The sequence below is a fragment of the Alligator mississippiensis genome, chromosome 4 (genome assembly GCF_030867095.1).
Source record: "Alligator mississippiensis isolate rAllMis1 chromosome 4, rAllMis1, whole genome shotgun sequence".
NCBI lineage: Eukaryota > Metazoa > Chordata > Crocodylia > Alligatoridae > Alligator > Alligator mississippiensis.
In genome coordinates, this window is record NC_081827.1 from 82,809,318 (window position 1) to 82,830,234 (window position 20,917).

At 45.8% G+C, this 20,917-nt stretch overlaps 1 protein-coding gene and 1 pseudogene across 3 annotated transcripts in view; both read right to left on the minus strand.

Moving 5' to 3' along the window:
- Positions 1 to 20,917, minus strand: part of MGAT4C (MGAT4 family member C) — a 753,010-nt gene that overhangs the window by 58,418 nt on the left and 673,675 nt on the right. The gene's annotated exons all lie outside the window — the stretch shown is intronic.
- Positions 2,730 to 3,255, minus strand: LOC109281494 (transmembrane protein 45B-like; annotated as a pseudogene).

The following is a 20,917-nucleotide window of genomic DNA, read 5'->3' on the forward strand; positions in this document are numbered from 1 at the left end:
CCTTGATATCCTTCTTAGTACATACAAAACCATAACCAGCAGCTGCACAAGAAATTCATCAAGTTCAATAATGAAAGTGAAAAAAAAATTATTGGATACAAGTGTCTGTCATTCCCTGGTCCTAAATAAGAGTGATCAGTCCTAGATCAGTCCTACACTATATGAGCACTAATCATGGTGGGGGAAAAAAAAGGACTGGAGTAGAGGGAAGAATGACATACTTCATTCCCCACAATCAGAAACCAAGCAAAGCTTTACAGCCTCTAGAGAAGTACTTCCCAACCTTTTCCTCAGCATGACCCCATTTATGACCTTATTTCCTCAGCATGGTCCTTCACTCCCAACCCATAGCCCCACACCCTCCCACATGCCCCTTACTCCTGATCCATAGTCTTCTGGCCCTGCCAGTGCACCTCACTCCCAACCCACAGCCCCCAACATCCACTCAGGTGACCCAGGGCCAGGGTCCAGAGCCCCCTTCCCCACCTAGTAACACCCAAGTCCAGGCTGCCAACTATGGGAGGCAGCAGCTCCTGTGGCTGGAGCAGAGCACAGAGCCTAGTTCCCTCTGCCATAGGCAGCACAGCTGAAGTGGAGCCCATGGTGGGGAGGATGAGGGCTGTCTGCTATGGGCTTGGGGCTCCCCACCCTGCTGCCTTCTCCCAGGGGCCTCTGTAACCTAGTGGATGGGATTTGGTGGAGAAGGTCAAGGAAGGCTCAGTGTCACTGTGGGGAGCCCCATGCCAGCCATTTTGTGGCGCCCCCTGCAACCTCAAGCGACCCCATTTGCTGAGATCACGATTTGGGGTCCCAATATGGGAACCTCTGCTCTAAAGCACACATCCTCTCTACCAATGCAACTGTTCTGTAAAACTTCCTTTCTCTATCCTAACACTCAACTCAATTAGAAGACAAGAGGTATAATGTCACAGGTCACTTCACTTGTTTTTATTTCTAGGCTTCCGATCTCATGTGAAGAATAGGGGTCTGCTGAGTAGCACAATATTGTGGGAGGTGAAGAAGAGATACTAGTCTGGCAAGCATACCTCACATTTTAAAAATAAAACGGTGCTTCAAAACATGTAAGACTGTTAAAGAAACCCAATCATAAAAAAAAAAAAAAATCCTTTCATGACTTGAAAATATATGTCTATTTTAATCGGAACTGAGACATTATTTTTTTTATATCATTCCTGATGGAGATCACAAAAAAGACTTAGGTTAAGCTGAAAATGCTGTACTAATGAGACAATCCTATAGTCAGAGATACATTTAATTCCCCAAGCTTTCATCATTAATATTTTATGGCCCTCACTGATCTGCCCAGTCTTGAAGAAAATTTTATCTTTCATTTAAGCAAGCAGGGCAAAGTAATAGATTTTATCCCTATGAAGAAGGAAGTAAAATGCAAAGTACAAAAGAGATATCATACAGCAAAGTAATCAGTTTCCTCTATGCTATTTGAAACAAAGACCTCTGAACGTTGTGCTTATCTAAACAGCAAAGAACCCATTGGCATACAAAAGTATGGCTTAAATTGTATTAAAATGAAAAACACAGTGATTACAATTTATTGTGTGTGTTTTTTTTTAATCTCTATATAAACACTGCATACTTCACTGTCCTTCAGTAAAGTCCATTCTTTATGCTCTAGATTATGGCTGGAAATAACTATTATTTCAAGTTCAATTTATCAACACACTTGAATTACCTGCTTTTTTGGAAGTCTACAGAATATCAGATATCCAATTATCTGCAGTATAGAAAAAGATAATAATTGTTTTCTTATTTTTGCTGATCAATTTCAGTAATGTACTAGGAAATATTTACTTAGGCAAAGGTTTTTTTTTCAGAGATTGTACAAGATAAGTAGTTTAAAAAATAGCACTTGTGATTCATGGAAATGTAGAACAAAAGTTAGCTACTGTTGTGCTGTACTATACCTATATTTGCTATGTTGATGTACACTGGAAATAACATGTTATTGCCTGTGGCAAGGAGAATACAATGCAATTCTAAAGAAAAAATACCGGCACATCAGCTACAAATTCATTAACAGAGGAAGTCATACAAAGCTGACTACAAGTTTCCCCTCAATCTTAGTTAAGTGGCATCAGAGACTGAGAAGCCCTCTGAATTTCCAACACCATTTTGGTTTTCCTTCTTGCTTAAAGGTATACCAGAACCTCAGTATTCTTACTAAAATCATCTCCGTTCTTGAGTGACTAAACAAGCATGTTCAGGAATACTTTTTTAGTCTTTGGCTAACCAAGGAACTTGAACCTTTTCTTTGCAAAGATCACCTACCATACACAATTTGTGTTTTTCATCCCTTTCAAGAGACAATGCAGTTTGTCTGATCTATGAGGAAATGATGCAGGAGACCTCCAACTGGTTTGTCATACACAGCACCATATCTCCTAAATGGGAAAGTCTGCGGGTATCATAAGACTAGCGTTTTGTGTTCTTCATTGTCTTTTGAGGAACTATCAAACTCTCAGCAAGACATTGGCTCCAAATGAAATTTTCAAACTCATCTAAGGGGCTTATATGTTCAAATGCTAAATTTCCGGGTGACCTTGAAAATCTGAACCCTAAGGCTGTAAATAATTAGGGCTTATGAGGTTTTTCTTTGTGATCTTTCTTTCTGAACGCCTTTGATGGATAGTGCAATTACAGATAACACAACATAAAACAACTGTATCAGGGCCTGATACTGAACAGATTCTTCAGCTGACAACAGTGTAGCTCATTGCAAGTATAAGAAAAGCAAAGGCATAATGCCAGCAACAGCACACTGTCAAGAACAACATATTATTGTGATCCATTTGGTTTCATTCTGGGACCCCATTTGCAGGATACAATACAAAGACAATTCGCCAGAACCAGCTGCCCTGCAGTATGCTTGTACTATTACAATGCTGCCATGGAAAAACACTTCCAGAAATATGCAAATGGCTACACCAAAGATAGCCCCAAACAGTAACTTATGAACATGAAGATCCAACATGGCTCTTCCATGTTTGTAGTAATAAAAGAGGAAACTTCCACAAAAACAGCTTATGAAAGCATCATCCTATCCATGGCCACTGGCAATGCATCAGTTCCATGAGCTGCAATATCAACCAGCCCTGAGATGCAACAGAAGAGACACATGGTGATATGTTGCTAGTTCATCAAGTGATCCCAGTGGTTTTCTTTATAATTATACAACTTCACATGAAGTCCATCAGAAACAAACTGCTCAGCAATCATACCAAAAATTCTTTTCCTGAGAAAATCCCTAGACCAAGGCATTTCCTTTCATGAGGATGGGCCTGTTTCAGGGATGTGTACATTTTGCTGCACCAATATACTCTGGAAAAAATCTGCAAAATTCCTATAATTGAAAAGGATATAATTTTAGAAAACAGACTAAGAAATGCTGTGGTAGTTAGAAAGTATGATTGGTTTAAGCTAGGGGTTGGCACACTTTTAAAAATGTCAGGCTGAAATAATGCAGCTTAGTCCAAGACAGGCTTGTGCTTCTGACCTGGCTGCTACCACTTACACTTCTTCTTGCTGTCGCTGCACAAATCTCCGCGGCGACTGAATTGCCACACAGCTCCCTTACTGCTGAATCACTGTTGATATGAGTATGAATAAAATCCAGGCTTATTGCTTTGGAGTTTATTGCTCCTGTGCACACCATCTGAATGTATGCCCAGGAGCAATACACTCCAAGTTTATTCATGTGCAGCATGTTGAGCCAGGTCAGAGCATCCCTGGCTGGCAGGGGCCGGGGGGTGGGTTAGCCTCCCAGTCCAGGGCTGCTCCTCCTCACTTAATGTGCTGTAAGGGGACTGGCTGGGGCATGAGGGTGCTTCATCATGGGGCTAGCCAGCAAGCAGCCAGGTCAGTGTCTACACGTGTGTGTACTGTAGATAAGGCCTTGTATTTATGAGTACTATCCTGCTGAGGAGTAAATTAGTTTACTGTGGCCTAATAGTGGTGCATGTGTAGATGTTCAATATTTACTGCTCAGCTAATCAGTTGACTGTGCAGTAACCATCTTGTGTAGACATGCCCACTGAGAGTTTGTGATAGACTGCAGACCGATGTATAACCCAAGGTAGACAAAGTTCTGTGAACAAAGGTGTTTTTTATTATTATATTAAAGCAACAAACTTGACTAACACAGCTAACTACCTTTCTCTTGAGTTAAAAGAAATTACTTCTTATACCAGAACATGATTGTCAATATAGGACAATATGGGAACTTAAATAAGTAATTTAACTTATACTGATATTGTTGGAAAATGGCATGGTATAGTCAAAAACAGTTTTGAGCTCTTTGGCTATTTTCATATAGCAGAAGGGATAAACGCTGAGTATATAACCTGTATGTGAGTTAAGAATGTAACTTGTATGTGACATAAGAAAGCAAGGGCCTGCAACAGAATTAGATTGCTTGAGTAAGCACTTTGTAACCAGCACCATATATTCATAAAAGTGACAAAATTTGGGGAAAAAAAAACAGGAGCACCATAAAAACAACAGATAACCAATGGATAAACACGCTGAGAGGGGCAAAGAGCTGACGTGCTATTGTCAAGGCAACCAAGCAGGAGGAGCAGTGCATGAAAGAGCAAGCAAAAATGAGAATTATGGACCTTTGCTCCATATGCCAAACAGACCTGAAGACCCCAAAGACTCCTGAACACCTGGCCAGCTGCAGGGGACGTTCGGTCCTTGAGACTATGTAAGACTTATGCATAGACTTATGTTCTTGACTTATGCAAAGTTTCTGTTGTTTCTTTGTCTTAAGCTTAAATTGTAACTTGCTGTACTCACTAAACACTGTATTTAGAGAACAGACTCTTCTTATCCAAGTCATTTTCAGGACTTCAGTGCCACCACCTAGATTCTAACATTCAATGTAGGCAACAATGAGCGCATCTACACAAGACACTAACTGCACAGTAGCCTAATAACATCGTGCAGTAGTGTGTCACAGCATGGGCAGTGCTAATACGCTACTACACAGTGTTATCAAACTACTGTGAAGTAGAGTCACTAAAACGGGATTTGCCAGCGCTACTGCATATTAATTCTTGTTACTGCACATTTATTTAGTACTTGATTATACAGGTACTAGATTAAATGTGCAGTAACCACTGAGCATTAATGAATGTGTAGATGTGGCCAATGTTAGTTTCCAGTATAGACATGTCCTCAGTCTAGAAAGTCAACTAGTAGCAGTAACAAGTGAATCAGACCCTTCCTACTAATTAATGTTACCTGGTGAATACAAAATTGTTGCAGATATGCAGATCGCTTTGCGAAAGCAAAAAACCAAAGAAAGGTGTCATTTAATGTTTAGGAGAAAATGAAGGCTCAGTTGATTAAGACAGAAAATCCCATAAAGAACAAAGAAAGGGGCTGGACTGTAAAATTATTTTGTTATTGTGGACACAAAGTATGGTCACTATCATATTTGCCTAGACCTGGGGACCTCAATGTAGCTATAAAAAGAGAACATTAAATTATAGAAGATGATAATAAAAAGAGAACACGTAAAACTGCCAACAAGAGAAAAAAAATATCACAGCATAATTTGAAAATGAAAAACTCTTCACTGAATTAGATGCATCCTCAGGTTTTTGGCAACAGAAGTGAAGAGAAGCACGCTCAAAACTATGCATATTGGGGAGGTAAGGCGTCTTGCAATGACATCTAGGAACAGCCGCAGTAGATTATCACAAGGCTATACATGTGATATATGAGCCTACTGATATCTTGACTAGAAGTCTTAAACTTCAGTCACTGTAGAATAATTAAAATAAAAAGTACAGGATTAAAGGCTTCACAATGCATACTGCACTCCTTGTACAATGTGACAGTAATCCTGGCCCACTGTAACAATGACAATTCTGCCTCCAACTACTTTCAACCAAGCCCCAGGAAACAAGGTGAGGTTTGATTTAGGCTCTGTAGTGAAAGATTAGCAATCCAAAATGTGATTTTAAAGGTAAAGGAGCTCAGAGATTCTTGGAGGATGTAAAGGCAATTGTGGAAAGGGAAATGGGAGTCAAGAAACCTAAAAGAAGAATTTGTTGTCAGTTTCCAAAGAGAGTGAATTTCCTGAAATTATTCAGACCTTTAAGAACAGGTGTTTATGTTAGAGGCAATGAAAGGTTGAAAGAGAGGCCATAGATGGTATAACTCTCATAACTCCATTACAAGGGACAGAGCTGTAATTATTTACTCCACCTAAGGATCTGTTCTTGAGTTCAAGTTATTTTTCACTAATAAGTCTTCTTATCTCCTACAACTGTTAACATTAGAAAATATAAAAATATAAAATCATGACCAATGTTTTCTCATTTTCTAGTATTCTGACATCAAAAGCAATTACTGATTATCTTTTGATGCATTTGGCCTATTGTAGAAGAGCAACTCTTAAGCCAGGTGCATTTTGTTTACACAAGCAAGGGCTTAAATAGATATTAATGTGTAATAAAATAAATACATTTCTCATTTTGCATGTACACTCTCTGGGAATTCATAATCTTTTTTTAGCTAATACTGTGTTGTCAAATCTCTGCAAAATGAAACTCTGGATCTCACATCTACATGGTAAATTTACTGTGCCTGGCAGTAAGCCTTTTCAAAATACTGTGATCATTTATATGCTGCTCACCTATAAAATGGTATAAACCTTGCATGGTTTATACATTTCTTTTTATTAAAAGAAAGTTTTAACACATTTCTCTTGTGTGTTTTTATAAAATGTTATTGATAGTAGCAACAAACCAAAGGTTTTATTGTTTCTCTCTTATTCTAGGAGATTTGCCCTCAGGAACCACCATGGGAGGGGTTTGTTCCCTGTATAATATGCTGCAAATCTGTGCCACAATCCTATGAAACCTAGGATAGTGCCTTCCAGATACAATATGTTTTCCCTGTCCACATAGTATCATAGTGTTTAGGGTCGAAAGGGACCTAAACAAATCAGCAGGTCTGACCCCCTGCCCCAGGCACAAATGGGTGCTGGGGTCATATCACCCTCACTCCAGCCAAATATCTGTCCAGCCTCCTTTTGAAGGCTTTGGCATTTACTTTTGTTTTTTTATCACAGAAAATCAGAGCTCTCCCTGCCCCCCCCCAGTCACCAGGATGTGGGTTGAGCTGCAGCTTTTCTCACAGCTGCTTTGTGGTGCTGAGCAGCACTGATATGCTGGTGCCCTGCCCCTGTCCTTGCCCCTCACTCCCAACCCACAGCCCTGTCAATGCCCCCACTCATTCCCTCCTGGCAGTAACAACTCCCTCCCTGCACCAGGTCACAGGTCCCTCCACTGCTTTGAGGCTCTGAGCAGTGCCAGCCCTTGCTGTTCTGCTCCCTGAATCTGTACCCAGGCCCCAGCAATCCCCATGCCCTTCCTGGAAAGCCCTCAATTGGGGCTCACAGGGACTGGGCTGGGCAAACCCCTTCCTTTCCAGTCTTGCCTTCCCCCTACACAGGTTGCTCTGGGGGAACACAGGGGCTCCAAGCCCAGCTCTGGCAGTTGCTCCTACCCAGAACACTCCCTGGCCCCCTCCCACATCTCTTTCTCTCTCAGACGTACCCCTGCTGCCACCCTGGCCCATCACATACACACATAGACCCTGTTGCCACCTCAATCCCCTTACACCCATCACCCACCCCAGCTGCTACCTCCACCCCTCCACCTCCAAGTGGTTCCTGGGACCATAAGTCCCCCAGGCTGGACTGGGCCGCTTGTCCCACAACTAGTGTGGGTGTGGGACAGTGCCGTAGTGTGGCAGCTGCCTGTGTGGCTGCATCTCCCACCAGAAGGTCCTGTCCCATCTGGCAGCTGGACACACAGGGTGTGATATTTGTTGGGGGGAGGGAGGATATGGGGTTTGTGGAGGGTTGGAAGGGATGTGGGGGTGGGGGTGGGCTTTGTGGGGGGTGTGGTTCAGTGTGGGATGGTTGTGTGTGTGTGAGTGTGGGGTTTGTGGAGGGAGTGTGTTTGTGTTTGTGTGTGAATGCGTGAGTGGGTGGGGTTTGTGGGGATTGTATGGAGGGTGTGTGGAGTTTGTGGGGGATTTGGAGTTTGTGGTGGGTGTGGGTGGGTGCATGGAATTTGTGGGGTGGTGGGGGAGTGTGTGCAGGCTTGTGAGGGGGGCCACCCCCCCCAATGGTGCACAGTCTGTGCCACCAGCAGCAGCATCCAGCAGTGGGCCCTCTAGTGCTCATGGACCACTGCAGGCAGAGCCCCCTGGTGGCACACAGAGCTGCCTGAGTCCCGGGGACTACATGTGGTGCATAGTGCTGGCCCAGCCGGCTGGTATGTACCTTTGGGCAGAACTGGACCAGCTCCTGCCTCCATGTAGGGCTCCTGGCACTTCAGCGGGAACTTGCACATGACGGCATGGAGCCCACTTTGTCTGATGACATGTGGCCCATGGGACTCACATGTCATTGGGCCAGGCAGTCTCTGTGCCTCCATGTGCAGGCTTCTACTGGAGTACTTGGACCTCCAAGTGGAGGCAGGAGCCAGCCTGGTGTTGTCCAAAGGTGCATGCCAATGTGCTGGGCTGGATCTGTGCACCACATGTAGCACCCAGGACTTAGATGGAGGGCCTCTGCCTGCAGTGGACCAGGAGCACCCCAAGGATCTGCTGCTGGTTGCTGCTGCTGGTGGAGGCAGCCATGCATACATGGTTCTGTATGCCATGGGGGGCCAGCAGGGCAGAAGGGGCCCAGCCCCCCACACATTCCCCCTCCCCCCATAGTCCCGACACCCACCCATATTCCATTGGGCCGGGTGGGCTCCATGGCTGTACCCAATGTAGTTTCCTCCCCATCTTCAAGTAGCTTTCGCAGGCTGGAACTCTGCCAGCCTGCAAAGTGCTGTTTGCAATTGAGGAAACTTGCTGTTTCCCCTTTAAAAGAGAAAAATTCACATTTTCCCATGGAAATAGAAAACCCAAATCCTGGCTTACCAGGATTGCCCATTGTCCCTACTGCGGCCTCCAGCTCCTCCTGACTCTGCTGCTGGCCTGGAGCTGAGACCTGGGTGCCTCCACCTCCAGGATATGGGCACAGGTGGCCCACATGCATGGCTGCAAGGCAGTCTGCCTGGTTCTGCTGCTGTGCGTGGGCCCACGGAAGACCCTGGGTGCCAGGCAGACTCTGGAGCAACCCAGGATAGAGCCTAAGTCCCAGTCAACTCCAGAGTCACTGCTGCCAGCCATGCCCCACTTTTATTTTGTCCAGTATGATAAGGCAGCATGCTGGAGCAGCAGGGGCATGCAGTAGGCATAGAGAGCCTCTGGCTTGGTGCTAGAGCGTCTCCTTGGAGGATCCAACCTCCAGTTACTTCTGGGCATGCTCCAGGAGCATGCTCCATGTCACCTTTTTTTCTGGTGTGTTTTTTTTTTTGATACTAGGATTCCATGCGGTATCAAACTTTAGAGTCCACACTGCAAATATGCAGCATGGGGAATTTGTTTTTGTTCACAGGATGCGTTCTCTTGGGTCTCAAACTGCTTTGAGATGCCACAACAGACACATGCAAATTCATGTGGATGAGGCCTGAGTATTTATATCAGAATAGTATGAACTCACATTTTCAACTGCCTACTTAAAATGATGCTCAAGTCTGGCTCCTGCAGTGAGTTCTCACAGCAATAATGATGTCTTCTATTCTACAATATGCACTTTAAATTTTATAGGTACAACTGGATGATTTAAATTGCTATTTTTAACCTGAACTTTAATTTAACTGGCCTTCAAAGCCACTTTCAAACTGACCCATAATATTATTTTTAACTACATTTTTTCTGCAAATAAAAGGATGCTAACTAACTGCAGGAATTTCTGCAACTAAATTCACATTTTACAATTAGAATTTAATGGGACAATAAAAGATAAACTTGGACTTTTTAATGGTGTTAATTGTATTTTGCACTTTTAGTCAAAGATCATTTCCTACTTTTAAGATCCATCTGCAATATTTCTTCTGCTGGATTCTTGTAATTAACATATATCATCAGCATTGTAAAGTTTGAGGGCTCTGCTCTCTGTTTTTATACTCCAGAAGGGCAGCATTGTTTCTGAATGGCCAGTGTCTGCCAAAAGCCATTAATTTTTTTTAACTATGTTCACTATTCACTTAGAAAAGAGTGTTTATAATAATTATGGATGTGTACTGTATTTAAAGAGTAGGCAGAAGGCAAGAAGAGATGGTTGACACCTTAGGGACTTATTCAGAGGCATACATTTTTGTAGGTGACAGCCTATTTCATCAGATGATATTCTGCCATGAAAACATATGCCCCTCTAAACTGGTTAATCTCTAAAGTGCCATCCTACCCTGCCTTCCACCTGATTTCAAATTAACACAATTATTTTTAACCCTTTGGATCAAACCACTCATATTACACATGCTGTAACAGAAATAATAAAAAGACTAAAACTTTACTATGTTGTTTTGTTCATCTGACTAGGATTCTATTTTTGGAATAACATGCATCTGAGACTGTTCTCTTTATATTGGTGCAAATAAGCATTAACTCTATTGAAGGTAATAAGTTGCTTTGTTTTCATCATGGCTAAGTGAATGGAGCAGACAAATTCTTCCCCCCAATGCATTGAACTGAATAAACTAAATGAAAGTTAGATATCTTCAAAACACTTGGAAGGGAATAACTTGGGGGAGGGGAAGAAGGGGTGACTGGGGCAACTGTCTTGAGCATCAACTTGGGGCAGGAGGGCTGGAAAAAAACTGCTTCTTTTAGCAGCTGCACAATTACAATAGCTATCACATTGGTAGCTTGGTGGTAACTGCAAATTGCTGCTACCCCTGTGCCCTAGGCACCCACTCATGTCACTACACTGCTGTACAGAAACCTTTGCAAATGTCAAAGACCTCTGGGGCTTAGTTCACTGGATACTGCTAATGGACAGATTCCAGTGGTAAGACTGTTACCGGCCTCAGTCACGTTTGCTAGTGTGGCACTTACAAAGAATATAAACATTCTTGATAAGATATGGTCATTTGACAGTTCCAGATGCATCATCCTTACAACAATGTATTTGGATACAGTGCCATTATATTTTGTAATATGGGAGAGAAACTCCAGTGAATTATACAGAGAACTTTAGTGCTATATACCTATCTAGCAAAGCAACTCACATCATCACAGGCTGTGCTGGGAAAAGGTCAATACAAGTAAAAAACCAGTGAAAAATTTCCCAGCAAAAAATGTTGGGCATGCCCTCCTGAAACTTCTAATGTGTTCCACAATTTTGAAAGATATCATTTTGTTTGAAAACTGCCTTTTATATTAGCAAAAGCCCAGCATCAAATTTCACAGGCACAAATGTGACAAAAACATAGAAACAAAATATCTTATTTGTATTCAGTGAGAACTGGTTAAATTAGCACAAAATTATACAGCATTTATGGAAAGTAGTGCATATTTAATAGACTAATGTAAAGACCTATCTTTGAGTAAAATTTGGCAAAATGTTCCAAATGCCCATTTGTACATTAATGGAAAGGTGAAGAAAACAAAACAACATAAATATTGTTAGTATTGTTAGTTTTGTTGCTACAGTGAAATAAGTCAGAAAATACCAAGTGGAAGATGTCACAGAAGTAGTGATATGAGCAAAATAAGAAGTTTTATATTGATCTAAATATACTCGGGAACCAGCACTCGGGAACCAGCAGCGGGCACTCGGGAACCAGCAGCGGGAAGGAGAGGAGGCAGCACACGTGTGTCCCGCATGCACATGTGCCCTTTTACCAACCGACTGACCGGAGGTGGCGGCGGCAGCAGCAACAACAGAGGAATCGGCAGAGGGGGCAGCAGCAGCTGATCCCCCGAAGGTAAGTGGGGCGGAGGGACCCGGCACAGCTGAGCTGGATCCGGAGGGGAAGCCCCCCGGGTCCCATATAGCTGAGCCGGTAGGGAGCCGCGCTCCCGAGCCGCGCGGCGTGAACAGAGCGCGCCACACCAGCGTTTGCGCAGGCGTTCGTGCCGGAGGGCGGGCAGGAAGGGCCAGGAGTGGGACTGCTATGGGGGTAGGGCGTAGACACCGCGCAGGTCTACAAACAGCAGCTTATAGAATGGTGTCTACGAGGAGTGCTGCTAGGGCCACTGCCCAGGGGGGCAAGGCTACCTGGGGCAGGTCTGAGGCCTCCACCCAGACTGAGCCCATGGGGGAGCTGATGTCCCCCTACCTCCTGGCCTCTGGGGGATCCCCAGCAGGGCCAGGGGGGGCAGAGATTGGGGGCCCCCACACCTGTCCAGCAGGTGCCCATCTTAGGGCTCTGGAGGCACAGGTGAGGGAGCTCTGGGAGGAGGTTAGCAGGCTGAGGGGGATCAGGGAGGCGGAGGATGAAATTGACAGATATTTCCTTTCCCTGCAGGCCCAGGCACCCAAGGAAGAAGCAGCCCGGGGAATGCCCTCCTCAGCAGAGTGGCAGACGGTCACAGCCAGGACTGGAGCAGCTCACAGCGAACCGGTACCAGCTTCTCCAGTCCGACTGGTGAACAGGTACGAGGCCCTGGCGACCCTGCAGGAGATGGAAGGGGAGGAGGAAACCCTTGGGCAAGAAGAAACACCACGTTCTTCACACTCCAAACAGAACAAGAGATCCACGAGGACCCAGAGGAGGAGGCGACGAGTGCTCATCATAAGCGACTCCATACTGAGAGGTACGGAAGGACCCATCTGTCGCCAGGACCCCTCGGCACAAGAGGTATGCTGCCTCCCTGGAGCAAAGATTCGGGATGTGACGGAGGTAATCCAGGCCAGGATCAAGCCCACCGATTATTACTCCATGGTCCTAGTCCATGTGGGTACTAATGATGCGGCCAGGAGAACCCCCGATCACCTGATGGTGGACTACAGTGCTCTGGGTGGCGTGCTGAAGGAGTTCGGTGCACAGGTGGTTTTCTCTTCCATCCTACCAGTGACCGGACGAGGAAGACGGCAGGAGAACTGCATCAGAGAGACCAACTGGCGGCTTCGGCAGTGGTGTCTCGAGGCAGGCTTCGGCTTCCTGGACAATGACCTGCACATCACGACGAGGGACATGCTCAGCTGGGATGGGCTTCACCTGTCCTCCAAAGGTAAGCGTGTGTTTTCTACTAGGTTGGCGGATCTCCTCCGGCGGGCTTTAAACTAGGCTCGTCGGCGGGAGGGGAGTACGAGGGCAGGGGAAGCTGTGGACCACCAAACCATGTGGCACCCACAAGGACAGCCCAGCCTGAAGAAAGAGAGCATTGGGAACCTGAAAGCCATGGGGAGACCAGCACTACAGAACAGGTAAGAAACAAGAAGGTAAGAAACAATGGGCCCCTTGGGACTCGGAGTGGGGGGGCAGCAAAGGCACCAGTCGCAGGGCTCAAGTGCCTATATACTAATGCTAGGAGCATGGGGAACAAGCAGGATGAATTAGCGCTCCTGCTTGCACTAAACACCTATGACTTAGTGGGGCTAACAGAGACCTGGTGGGATTCATCCCATGACTGGGCAGTACATATTGAGGGCTATAGATTGTATAGAAAGGACAGGTCGGAGAAGAAAGGGGGGGGGGGTTGCACTTTATGTCAGTGAGCAATATACATCAACCCTCATCAAGACAGAATCAAAGGTTGAGGAAGTAGAAGGATTGTGGTTTAGGCTACATGGGGGGCAAGGAGAAAGGGATTTGGTGGTAGGGGTCTGCTACAGACCCCCACACCAAGGGGAAGAAATAGATGCGGGGCTCCTGAGGCAACTCTCGGAGACCATAAAAGCTAAGGAGGCGGTAGTCATGGGGGACCTAAACTACCCAGACATCTGCTGGGAGACGCAGACAGCAAGGTCCCATTGCTCACGCAGGTTTCTAACCTGTATACAGGACCTCCACCTGACACAGGAGGTGCATGGTCCCACTAGGGGGAATGCCATACTGGATCTGGTATTGGCAACAGGAGATGACATGATAGGGGACCTCCAAATCGGTAGCCATTTGGGAGACAGTGATCACCTTATAATAGAATTCAACATAAGACGTCGAGTGGGTAAGGTAACTAGTAGGGTGAAAGTGCTAGACTTTAGGAAAGCTGATCTCAATGAACTCAGGCGATTAGTCAAGGAAGCACTGCAGAGTAGGAGTTTTGAAGGGATGGGAGCCCAAGAAGGGTGGCTGTGCCTAAAGGAAACGATCCTTCGGGCACAAAGCAAGACGATCCCCGAGCGAGGCAAAAAAGGGAAAGGGGCCAGGAGGCTTCCCTGGCTGACCAGAGAAATCCAGGGCAGCCTAAGGGCCAAAAGGGGAGCACATAAAAAGTGGAAACACTGTGAGATCACTAAAGATGAATATACCTCCTCTGCTCGTGCTTGTAGGGAGGCAGTTAGGCAAGCCAAAGCTACCATGGAGCTGAGGATGGCAACCCAAGTAAAAGACAACAAGAAATTGTTTTTTAGATATATTGGGAGTAAAAGGAAGGCCCAGGGAGGAATAGGACCACTGCTAAATGGGCAGAAACAATTGGTGACAGACAGGGGGGACAAGGCTGAACTCCTCAACGAGTTCTTTGCCTCAGTGTTCCTAAGCGAGGGGCACGACAAGTCTCTCACTGGGGTTGTAGAGAGGCAGCAGCAAGGCGCCAGACTTCCATACGTAGATCCTGAGGTGGTGCAGAGTCACTTGGAAGAACTGGATGCCTTTAAATCGGCAGGCCCGGATGGGCTCCATCAGAGGGTGCTGAAGGCACTGGCCGACATCATTGCAGAGCCACTGGCGGGAATATTCGAATGCTCGTGGCGCACGGGCCAAGTCCCGGAGGACTAGAAAAGGGCTAACGTGGTCCCCATTTTCAAGAAGGGGAGGAAGGAGGACCCGGGCAACTATAGGTCAGTCAGTCTCACCTCCATCCTTGGTAAAGTCTTTGAAAAAATTATCAAGGCTCACATTTATGAGAGCCCGGCAGGGCAGATTATGCTGAGGGGAAACCAGCATGGGTTTGTGGCTTGCAGATCGTGCCTGACCAACCTAGTCTCTTTCTATGACCAGGTTACAAAACGCCTGGACACAGGGGGAGGGGTGGATGTCGTATACTTAGACTTCAGGAAGGCCTTCGATACGGTATCCCACCCCATACTGGTGAACAAGTTAAGAGGCTGTGACGTGGATGACTGCACAGTCCGGTGGGTGGCGAATTGGCTAGAGGGTCGCACCCAAAGAGTCGTGGTAGATGGGTCGGTCTCAACCTGGAAGGGTGTGGGCAGTGGGGTCCCGCAGGGCTCGGTCCTTGGACCGATACTCTTTAATGTCTTCATCAGCGACTTGGACGTGGGAGTGAAATGTACTCTGTCCAAGTTTGCAGATGACACAAAGCTATGGGGAGAAGTGGACACGCCGGAGGGCAGGGAACAGCTGCAGGCAGACCTAGATAGGTTGGACAAGTGGGCAGAAAACAACAGGATGCAGTTCAACAAGGAGAAATGCAAAGTGCTGCACCTAGGGAGGAAAAATGTCCAGCACACCTACAGCCTAGGGAATGACCTGCTGGGTGGCACAGAGGTGGAAAGGGATCTTGGAGTCCTATTGGACTCCAAGATGAACATGAGCCGGCAGTATGACGAAGCCATCAGAAAAGCCAATGGCACTTTATCGTGCATCAGCAGATGCATGACGAATAGGTCCAAGGAGGTGATACTTCCCCTCTATAGGGCGCTGGTCAGACCGCAGTTGGAGTACTGCGTGCAATTCTGGGCGCCACACTTCAAGAAGGATACGGATAACCTGGAGAGGGTCCAGAGAAGGGCAACTCGTATGGTCAAGGGCCTGCAGACCAAGCCCTACGAGGAGAGACTAGAGAAACTGGACCTTTTCAGCCTCCGCAAGAGAAGGTTGAGAGGCGACCTTGTGGCTGCCTATAAGTTCATCATGGGGGCACAGAAGGGAATTGGTGAGGATTTATTCACCAAGGCGCCCCCGGGGGTTACAAGAAACAATGGCCACAAGCTAGCAGAGAGCAGATTTAGACTGGATATTAGGAAGAACTTCTTCACAGTTCGAGTGGCCAAGGTCTGGAACGGGCTCCCAAGGGAGGTGGTGCTCTCCCCTACCCTGGGGGTCTTCAAGAGGAGGTTAGATGAGTATCTAGCTGGGGTCATCTAGACCCAGCACTCTTTCCTGCTTATGCAGGGGGTCGGACTCGATGATCTATTGAGGTCCCTTCCGACCCTAACATCTATGAATCTATGAATCGAAGAAAAAATAAAGCAAGCCACAAAAATCTTTTATCATCAAACTTATTTAAAGAGGTATTTTATATTTTCAGTCTCTTTCTTAAGGAAATGCCCTATGGCAGATATTGGATATTTGATATTTACACCTGTAGAATGCCAATTAGCGATGTCTCTGAATAAAAGGATAAGTAATAATTTTATGTTTTATTTATTCATTAGATATTTAGTTAATATGCTCAGTCAATTAACTTTTCTAGAATATGTTGAAAATCTATTTCTTACTCAGGCCGTTCTCAAATATTTAAAAATGGAAAATAGTGATAAAAAGGTAGATGAAAAATTGCTGCTTTTCTATACAGCCTATGGTCATGCCTTTTTCATAAGACACATGATCCTTAATACTTTAAGGCTTCTATACATATTCAGGGAGCCAGCTCTGATGTGCTGTAATGCCTGACTAATTGAGTCTACCAGAGCGTGGAAATTAATGTGCTCCATCAGCTTCCAGCATCACATGTATCAGTGTCCCCGCACTGACAAATGGTGGTGGGGAGCTTTAAACTAAAGCTTGTTCAATGAGCTTTAGTTCAAAGTGCCCTGCTGCCATTTTTCAGCATGGAGATGGCGATACACATGATGCTCTGGACAGTTTTAATTTGCACAGCTGTTGGAGATAATATACATAAATGCCCTTAGTGATCTGGCAATTACTTATGCCAAGGTTATCAAACTTGTCTGGCCTCAGTAGGATTGGTCTACAGGTTGGTAAATGGCACAGGGCCAGCCTCATGGGCCAGATCAGGCTCACAGACCACCCACCCAAGTTGAATCCAGCACATGTGACACCTGCTCTGGCCAGTCCTTAGTCTCCTGGGCACTTGGTTGCTTCTTCAGAAAGAAGCTTCTTCACATGGTGCTGCTGGGGCTCCAGCATAATGTCCCTTGCCCTGGTTTTTGGCTGTCACTGTAGTAAGGTCCACCTTCATAGCCAGTCATGCCAAAAATCTATGGGCCAGATGACCCAGCTCTGTGAGCCAGATTTGGTCTGCAAGCTATATGTTTGACATCCTGACTCATGGCAATCAGAATGGATAGAGTTGTAGAAGTTGCTATAGCATCAGAGTATTTTATTATTAAAAAATATGCTACAGACTCGGTAAAGGTTAATAGTCTTTTGCCATGAAGTCATTCATCATACATGGAGTTTTTTGCTAATCTATCACATGAGAATGTTACAGCTGAACCTGGAGATTGTTTATCTTTGCAATATAGATACATTTTATTTTTCACTTTCTAGGCTAGTGGTTCTCAAACTTTTCAGACTCAAGGCACTCCTCAATAAACCTCCATAATTTTTATGAATTGAGAGGCACCCCATTTAAAAAACTCACTTAATTATTATAGTGCTTACCCCTTACAGAGAGACTCTGCAGTGGAGTCAGAGGAATGGCCAGGCAGGTTCTGAGCCTGAGCCTGTACTTATCTGCTTATCTACTCACACTTCACAGACCCTTCAAAGGGTGCCCTGGGTGCACTGGCAAATGGGTTGAGAATCATTCTTCTAGGTCATCATTAAGTACTGCCCTTACAATATTTATATTTAAATGACAACTTTTGAGACCTCTTTCCTCCTATTTTGTTATGGGCTGATTTTCTTTGGTAATTAGTAATATTTATTTGTAAGTAAAATATTATCTAAATCAGATATTTGCCAACAAACCTTAGTTAAAATAATAACTATTAAGAAAATATTAGAGGTGCACAGATACATCAGTCCAATATTGGATTGGCACTGATATAAAGAAAATTAACTGTATCAGAAATTGGCCTGATGTGGTCAATAATTTGTCTGATAAACAGCTTATGCATGTGTACAGCTGCAGCATAGCATGTAGGCGGTGAGGAGCACAGCCCGGAAGCTTAGAGAGCTTCATTCAGCTGGTAAGTCTGTTGTAGTGGAAGGGGAGGGGGGAGGGAAGGGGCATGGGGGGCAGATCAAGGTGTCTGTGGTGAGGGAAGGAGTGGGGCTGGGGCTGGGCCAGGCATGGGACAGAGCCACGACTTGTAGGGGGTGCACGGGGGTGGCTACTGCCTCTGTGCATGCCCCGGAAGAGTATGGGGGTGTATGCCCCCTGGATCTGTGGAGGGTGGGGTGGGCTGCAGCTGCAGGGTGTGGCTGGGGCTGCGCTGGACTGTTCCTAGTGGGGGACAGGCAAACAGCAGCACTGGGTGGGGGGGGGGGTTGAGCGGCTACGGTAAATTTTGGGGTGGTTGCAGGCCTCCCATGTAGCCTCCTTCCCAGCATCACCACTGCCCACCCTGCGTGATTTAGACAGATTAGATTTAGACAGACTACAAAAGTGGGCAGACAAGAATAGGATGGGGTTCAATGTAGACAAATGAAGGGTGCTGCACCTTGGGAGAAGGAATCCACAGCATACATACAGGCTGGGGAGTTCCCTCCTTGAAAGCACAGAGGCGGAAAGGGATCTTGGAATCATTATTAACTCCAAGATGAATATGAGTCGCCACTGCCAGACCGCAGCCAGTAAGGCCAGCCATACCTTGTCATGCATCCAAAGGTGTATCTGAAGCTGGTCCAGAGAGGTGATACTCCCCCTCTATGCGACTTTGGTCAGGCCACAGTTGGAGTACTGTGTCCAGTACTGGGCGCCACACTTCAAAAGGGATGTGGCCAGCCTGGAGAGGGTTAAGAGGAGGGCCACCTGCTTGGTGAGAGGGCAGCAGGACAGGCCCTACGAGGGGAGGACTGTCCCTACAGCAGGACTGTCCCTATGAGGGACCTGAACCTGTTCAGCCTCAGCAAGAGGAGGCTGAAGGAGGACCTCGTGGCTGCCTACAAACTCATCAGGGGAGATCAACAGCAGATAGGTAGAGCCCTTTTCTCCCCAGCACCACCTGGGGTGACAAGGAACAATGGTAATAAGCTGATGGAGAATAGGTTTAGGTTGGAGATCAGAAGGCAATATTTTACAGTTAGGGTGGCCAAAATCTGGAACCAACTTCCCAGGGAAGTGGTCCTCGTCCCTACCTTGGGCAAATTCAAGAGGAGGTTGGATGATCACCTGTCTGGGGTCTTGTGAACCCAGCATTCATTCCTGCCTGTGGCAGGGGCTCAGGCTAGATGATCTGTTCAGGTCCCTCCTGACCCTAGCTACTATGAAACTATGAAACTACTATGAAGCGTGCAGCCCAGCCCCCACTGGAAAGAGCTCAGTGCAGCTCTGGCCCCAGCCCCAGCTTGCAGCAGCCTGCCCCACCCTGCACAGATCTGGGAGGCACACCCCTCCTCATGTCCTCCCAGGGTGTGCTTATTAATGGGAGCCCCTACTCCCTGCACCCTCCAGATAAGCCACTTGCAGCTCTGTCCCATGTCTCACCCTGACCAGACTGCACCTTCCTCAGCTTCAAGCCCCACTCCCTCCCCCACTGCTCTTCAAGCTGCTGGGCTGGCACCAGAAATTGGATCATTATAGGTTATAGGTCAATAAGCCTCCTTAAAAACTGGCCATCAGTATCAGCCCCCAAAATATCTGTCAGTGCACCCCTAGTAAATATATTTCCAATTGCCCTGTGTAACTTTAATTTTGCCCCTTGGGTACATGCATTAGAATATAATTGGAGGCAGTAATCTCATTTAATCTGATCCCAAATCTTTTCACACATAACTGCTACATCCCCATGAATGGGAATGTGCAGTTTGCAGCACCTTAAAGCCTTTTGAGGCACCGCAAAATGCTTGTGATTCCATTCAGTGTGCTGCATATTTACAGTGTAGTGGCAAAATTAAACACCAGGAAATCCTAGTATCTAAGAAACACGCGCCAGAAAAAGAGTGGAGTGGTGCATGTGGCTGCAGCATGTACCACCAGAACTGGAGCTTGGCTGGCTAGTGTCATGTTCTGGCTGCCAGCCATGCTCCACATGCCTGGATCACCACTGCTGCAGCTGTAGGAGCCCCCCAGGACCCTAGGTAAGGCTGCTGGGGCAGCCCAGGTGCTGGATCCAGCCTTCTCTACCTCACCTAGGGCAATTTGCTCTGCACCATAGTGCACATGCAGGGGCATGTCCAGGGACAACTAGCAAAAGCACAAATGTGTGCTGTTGCTAGTTGGCCCCAGTAAAATGCATGTTCCCACTTGTGGTGGCATGCTCAAGTAGTCCAAATTCACAGCAAAAATTCTCATTGAAATCAACACATCTAATGCATAAAGACTTTTCATATTATGAGGAGTAGGTTGAATCTGGCTCATATAAATGATCAAATTCATTTAGTAGATCACTGCGTAGTTCATATGCAAATTGTTTACAACTACCTAACCAGGGAGCTAAAGCATGCTTAACTTTGGGGGAACAAACAGAATTATTTCTTTATTAGAAAAAAACACAATGTAAAACATTTTTGACAGCAGCTGAAATTACAGAATCTATATTTAACTAAATGAAAATTGCTTCTATTTGTTAATATTTTTATTTTAAGTGAACAGTACCTGACAGTTCATAGTTTTTTTTTCTTACTGCTTATCTAAAAAGAACACGTCAGATATGCATAAGGCAAATATAAGTTAAACTGTTGTGGGGGAAAAAAAAATCTTAGTTGTCCCCTTTCCTTAAACAGTTCAATTGTTAGTCAAAAATTTGAATGAGGTT